Raw genomic sequence first — 7,242 nt, 5'->3', positions numbered from 1 at the left:
AGCTGGAAAATAGCCACAGTCGGCAACATATTTCCTTCAAATTTTCAACAAACATATGAATTTGATAGAACTTCTATTTTTACGCCGTAAGGCGTTCCCCTTTGAAATGAATTTCCCCAGCCGCCGCCGTGTCTTATTGTTGACCGTGGATTTGTGGTGTTAGACGATTGAATGAATTGTGATCCTTGATCCAACACTGATCCAAAACTGAACGGTTAATGAGGAAGCGGGATGGATGCATCGCTAGCGAGCCATTCGTTTCGCAGCTGACATGTGCTTGGCTCGCACTGCCAACAAGGGCTCTTCCTAGACTCGAGCTCTAAACCTCCACCTCATGCGCAAAAAAAGACCATTACGATGATGAAGCAGAAGAAATCCTCCCTCATAACACTGGCGAGAAAAATGAAATCAGCATCTTTCCATCAAAAATGTTGTAACTTCTCAGGTAGGAGCGGTAGCGGCCGAGGCGTTGAAATGCGAAGTTAGAAGTCTTGAATTCCTGCAGCCATGGCAGAACAGGTATTCCATCTCTATTCCTTCAAGGCTTTTTATGGTTTGTTTTATGTATTTTGGATTTTTTAGGGTTTCCGCAGAAGGACAAGCGAGTTTCTGGAGTGGAGAAGATTTTGGTTTATTGAGCTCTTTCAGATTCATGTCATTTTATGGTAGCTGTTGTTTTTCTTACATTTGTTTGGCCCATAATATCCAGTTTTTATTAAGGAAACCCTTCTTTTTCATCCTGTCTCTCTTCCTATGAAAAACGTGGGATTGGGGCTTAAGCTATTTGCAACGGTTTTGTTTTGTATGACTCTAGCGCTGATCAAGGTGACATACATTGCAATTACCAGTTATTTCGCATTGAATAGCTGTCTGCCCTATTTAGAAAGTGAGAAGGTTGCGTTGTTTGTGGAAAACATTCTGCATAGTCCCTCGTTTTGGCTATATGCAATAAGGCAAGGATCCAGGGCTTTAGTCGTTGGGGCATTCACTCCTTGTTGAGATTCACTTGAAATAGGGATAATGTAGGGATTTTTTTTGTTGGCAAAGTTTTGTATGGTGTTTGTTTTTTTGTGGAATGGTTCAACGCATTAATTAATGGCCCAGATTTGATAAGTGTTTACTGGTTAGACCCTCAGTAATCTGGGGTGTAGAATGGCCAAAAGCTATTTTTGGTCCCTTGTTAGTTTGGCTTGTAGGATTCACGTTAGACTGTTTGGTCCTTATTTGGAAACTTTTGGAAATAACATAAATTAGTAGACAAAGTTTCCATGATGCCAACTTTATTAGGATCTTGTTAATAATAAAAACAAGATATTCTAATGTGTTGGTACCTTGAGCTGGTCTTTTTTTCTCCAGTTGTCTAACGAACGGCTAGCTCAGGATTTGCCCAAGACTTTTAATTTTTTTAAACAATGGGGATTTGAGTTTAGACTTTAGTACTTTTATCAAATAGGTTTCTTGATTTTGTCATGGTTCTTTTGTGTGTTTGGAGTTGCAAGCTCATGTTAAAGCTATTAATCTCAATGTAGGGTATGGGTATATATGTAATATTGGGATAGGCTCTCCAATCATCCATTCTATTATTCTATTGCTATGCTCAAATATTGGTAGATGGGTTTATTTATAAAAAAGCAGTTAACCATAACAAGCCCTTTTAATAGAAGCCAAATGCCTTTTTCCAATATTCTATGCCACTCTGAAGCTTGTATTTGTGGGTGATCAGTGAAAACGTTGTTGTTAGTATTGTCATTGTTATCAACTAATGGGACATCTCTGATGCAAATTCCTTGTATTGTTTTCATAGACTGAGAGAGCTTTTCTAAAGCAACCAAAAGTCTTTCTCAGGTAATCATATTGCAGTATTATTTGATTTTATTTCATGTTTAGAATCTTTTTATTTGCTTCTCTTTTGATCCTTAATTTATATTGTTGTAGTTCTAAGAAGTCTGGGAAGGGGAAACGTCCTGGAAAAGGTGGCAACAGGTTTTGGAAGAATTGGGTCTTGGCTTCAAGACCCCCAAAGAAGCTATTCAAGATATGGTGATTAAATTCTGGGCAGATTTGATTATTGCGATATATTTTGTTTGTATATATTATTGTGCATTTAATTGTTGTTTCTATTAAATTATCCATTTGAATGGCAAAATGCTTCCTTGTAGCAAGGTTGCATGAGTAAGAAGACACACCAAGTATAGAAATGGTGTAGTTGTTATGAATTCCCAAAATATTGTTTGTTAGTATGGGGGTATGGTTGAATGAACTCATAATGGTTGAGATCATATCTGCTCTACTAACAACATATATTGGGAACTCGATGGGACAAGAATGCTTGATTGTGGCAACGAACATCTTGTGACTATCTTAGTGCTACCCATTACTTGGAGACATTTTAGTTTCCTATGTGGGCATCGACCATCTTGGTGTTTCTCCCGAGAATACTGAAGTTGCATGCCACCTGCATGCAAGGAAATTACCATGATTCCACCCATAAGACTGAAAATTATCATTGTCTGGAAAGCAGGAATCTTGGTGCCATTTGAAATGTCTTTGTGCTTTCCAATTTAAATGTAACTTACTTGATCCATGTGTATTGGACTCTAGAGAAAATTCTAACACTGCCTTTTAGTTGTTTCCCATAAATACATTTGAGGTTGAAATACATTTTAAGTCTTCATATTTAAGACTGAAAATTGACTCCATCATGATAAAAACACGATTAAACCTATAAACAAGAGCCCTTTATAATTTAGTATAGACTGGAACAGACTTCTCATGCCCAATACGTGCATCAATCACTTACCAGGATCACACTATGCTGTAGATATTCAACTATCAATCCATATGAATTAATTGAATGCAGAATCACATTTCTTTCTTATTGTTTACCAGAATATATAGTGTCTGTGAAGTCAGGGAAGTAGCTGCTGTGATTCAAAAATAGCTATATGATGAATCATCCAAATTGATACAATAAAAATCCTTTTTGTAGGATGTTTTGAATTCTTTGAACACACGTTCTGTAGGTCTCTGTAGCTGAAGCACCCATGTTTAGTAAGAACGTTAGTGGTAAAAGTAGCATGCCAGGTATGGAAGTGCTTTTTGAGTACCAAATTCTAATAGCATAAGTAATGATGCAACAGTCTTGTCTAAAGCTTTTACAATATATCTTGTGTTCTAAGACACCTTTTGAGCATTTTCAAAGAAGATAGGAACTCTCTTCATCATAGGTTTGCCAACAAAACCAACTTGCAATAGTTTTATCTCTTGCGTTTACAATATATCTTGTGTTCTAAGACACCTTTTGAGCATTTTCAAAGAAAGTAGGAACTCCCTCCATCATAGGTTTTCCAACAGAACCAACTTCTACTATCTGGTCAATCAGTGCCAAGGCAATTAATTAAATTCACTACCAGCAGGGAACTTAGCAAGAAATCATCAACTGCAAAGATAACCCCATGCTTGCCCTGTATCAGCTGTGGCCAACAAACAATCATTCCAGATGCAGGAAAATCATCTGCGGGGTTACTGTCATAAAAATAATACGGACTCGGTTTTCACTTTTAATTATTTCTTTACAGAGAAAGATGGTATTCTTTACAGACTCGATTTTCGCTTTTAATTATTTCTTTACAGAGAAAGATGGTATTCTTTACAGACTCCGTTTTGCATATCCGATCTTACCTGAAAGATTCAAAGCTTTGGAACTAATTTCAAGAAGCTATGATACTCGGTGCTGAGAGGCAGTTGAATGATCATTGCCCTACTGTTTTTATTTTTAATATTATCTATATGCACTGATTAATTTTTTTCTTTTTCCTTCATCGTTAACATATGATAATAAAAGAAAAATTAAGAATCTTAAGAATAATCAAGATGTCATTCTTGTGATTAGTTTTTTCTTGATTCTGATACATGAACTAGAAGTTGTGCAATCATCTTGGTTTTTTTTATTTATTTATTATTTTATTTTTATCTATAATTTTTATTTTGGTCTTTAGGTTTCCACTGATTCATGCAAATATTTTCTGATTGGTGCATATTATTTTATATTGTTGCAGTCTTTCTCAACTAGATTGTCAATACACGTATTTGTCCCTTATATGTTTTTGGGTCTTTCTCCACTGGATTGTGTGAACTAGGTTTTCTTGGTTTTTATGTAGGGACCTACATCGACAAGAAGTGCCAATTCACTAGTACTGTTTCAATAAGAGGTCGTATATTAGCTAGAACGCGTTACAGTGCTAAAATGACACAGACAATTATTTTCTGTAGGGACTATCTCCATTTTGTCAAGAAATATCAGAGGTAACTAGAGAACATTATAGTGAATTGCAATTATATTTCTATATAGTTCCATTTAAGTAGTAATTTTTGAATGTCTGCATGCTTAACAGATATGAAAAGAGACATTCAAACATACCAGCCCATATTTCACCCCGTTTCCGTGTCAAAGAAGGGGATCATGTTATCATTGGGCAATGCAGGTAAATCTATTTATGGGAATATCCACTAAAACCTGTGACTCTTTTTTGTGTTTTTATTGGTTGTTAACATTTTATATGATTTGCTTGTATTAGGCCCTTGTCCAAGAGTGTAAGGTTTAATGTTCTAAAGGTGATTCCTGCGGGTTCTAGCAGTGGTTCTGCAAAGAAAGCCTTCACTGCAATATGAATCCATTTTTTTTTCTTCCATTAAGTGTGATAGAGTGGGCTTCGACAGAGTTGAGGGTTACTTACTATTTTATCATTTGGTCAAAATTAATTTTGTTAGTTTAATCCTTCTTTTGGTTACTGTGTTGAATTTTGAAAAAGATGTACGGCGCATGTTTACTCTTTGGTAGTTGAAAGTCCACCGTTCTTGGATACTTTTGTTTTGGTTTTAGCATCCAATAAACCTTTGAAGGCATATTTGATGGCATATTCTTCGAATATATATATATATATATATATATATATATATATATATATATATATATATATATATTTTTCCAATAGCCAAATATGACGATGTCATATTTATTTTATTATATATGGCAAGGAGTTTCGCTTTTAATTATTTCTTTAGGAGGTGACATTCGTGTGCTTTAAGCTATTGATTTGGTGATAATAAATATTGCTATCAAATGATCAATACACCTAACTTTCTCAGCATAACTTTGAATTTATGAAGGTGCCTAAGACAATCTAGTTATATGTGATGGTTGCCAATAGTATTTCATGTGAAGATGTTGAAATTTAATTCACACAAGAGGTTTGTAATGTGCGTGGATTTTAAACTATAGGAGCTGCAAAGAAGGATTCTTGATCAGTTTTTTGTATTGATCAAACATCAAGGGTTCTAGGCGTTGTGAATCCTCATCATTATTTTGATGCTTATTCCATTTTCTATATCACTAGATGCAACTGTCTAGGCTTATTTTAGGGGCTTATGCGAAGTAAAGTTTACGGTCATTCAAGGGTCAAGGGTCCTTTCAGATTCTTTACTGGGCCACTTTAATACAATAATCTCTTATTCTCAGATGAAAAAAGAAACCATACAAGCAATTTTAGCAAATGCCCAAAAATTTTGAGATGATTGAAAGATGACTGAAAATAATGAAACAATCATGCCCTGCGATTTTACTATATTTAGCCGATGTGTGTTGATGAGGCGTTGTGCAATTAAATCCAGTTAGTATCAGCATGCATGGTCGTGTGAGAGAATCCTACAAAGGGGATGGGGGGTTGTGTTATCCAAATTTGATGTCTAATAATGTATTAAATTAGATTATTTCTATAATTACCAAATTAAGATGATTGATATAATTGCAATTATTAAAGCATCGAATATGTCTTATAAAGAAATTATTTCATATTGTTGTGTATAAAGAAACTTTTGTGATTGAAATTCTTTACTTTGTATAGATTATTTTAACTTGTGATTAATCAAAGGGCGAATCGTTTTGGATACTTGTGATGGAATCAAAATATGATTGTATAGTCATTATATTCTAGGCTATTTTGGTCAGAGGGAATTGTTTTGGTAATTTGTTATGGGATCATGTATATATATTATATGATAATACTCTTTTATTGACTGTTTGCCTCGATACTTAATTATCGACCAGGGAATCATAATAAGTAGAGTTGATGCACTATATGTGCTGACAATAGATAAGTTCTGTTGTCTGCTGCACTATGGTTTGGATAGTGAGTATTACAAACTAACACTTCATTTTACAAACTATAATTCATTTCGCCACACAATTAATGAAAAACTAGTAATTTGTTATGGCATCATGTATATATATTATATATGATAATACTCTTTTATTGAGTGTCTGTCTCGATACTTAATTATCGACTAGAGAACCATAATAAGTAGAGTTGATGCACTATATGTGCTAACAATAGATAAGTTCTGTTGTCTGCTGCACTATGGTCTAGATAGTGAGTATTACAAACTAACACTTCATTCTACAATCTGTAATTCATTTTGTCACACAATTAATGAAAAATTGTTAATTTGTTATGGCATCATGTATATATATTATATATGATAATACTCTTTTATAGAGTGTTTGCCTCAATACTTAATTATCGACCTGGGAATCATAATAAGTAGAGTTGATGCACTATATGTGCTGACAATAGATAAGTTTTGTTGTTTGCTGCACTATGGTCTAGATAGTGAGTATTACAAACTAACACTTCATTCTACAAACTGTAATTCATTTTGTCACACAATTAATGAAAAACCAGACAATGCTCAAGTACCGCAATTGAATATTCTAAATCAGGGAACAAGTTCCTCCATTTATAGGCTCATGAAATAACAAGATGGATCTAACTTTGTTTCTTGTTACTCTTAATCAATTCAATGCATTTAAACAAGACAATCAAAATCAGTACAAGAAATATGAGTCTTCACTAGTGGCGCATGTAGGTGAATGGTGAGATCTCAAATTTTATCTGACGTGTACTTCAAACAATTAATCATTAAATCTATAGCACAAATACAATTTGAACTAAGAAAGCATCACTTGTAAAATAAAACTGGAAAGACTAAACTATTTAATAACTTAAACAAAGGGAAAACTTGCCTTGATGCCTTTGGTGGGCCCTTGCTAATCTACTAGGTAAGCTAAAGACTTACAGTGCTAAGAAGTAAAATAACACATTGATCTTAACAATTGTTGTTCATATTATTCATGAAAAAAAGGATTACAATATCAACATTACAAATCTCCATTTATAGGCTCAT

The 7,242-nt window shown here is 34.1% G+C and overlaps 1 pseudogene; it reads left to right on the top strand.

Annotated features, from left to right (window-relative positions):
* The first annotated feature begins 507 nt into the window (after positions 1–507).
* Positions 508–4,775, top strand: LOC149259462 (small ribosomal subunit protein uS17z-like; annotated as a pseudogene).
* Positions 4,776–7,242: the final 2,467 nt, after the last annotated feature.

The sequence above is a fragment of the Pinus tabuliformis genome, chromosome 6, assembly GCF_031772625.1.
Source record: "Pinus tabuliformis cultivar Carrire ecotype Pingquan chromosome 6, CPIR1, whole genome shotgun sequence".
Lineage (NCBI taxonomy): Eukaryota > Viridiplantae > Streptophyta > Pinopsida > Pinales > Pinaceae > Pinus > Pinus tabuliformis.
The sequence above is the reverse complement of the archived record's forward strand: the minus strand, read 5'-3'. Positions and strand labels throughout refer to the sequence as shown.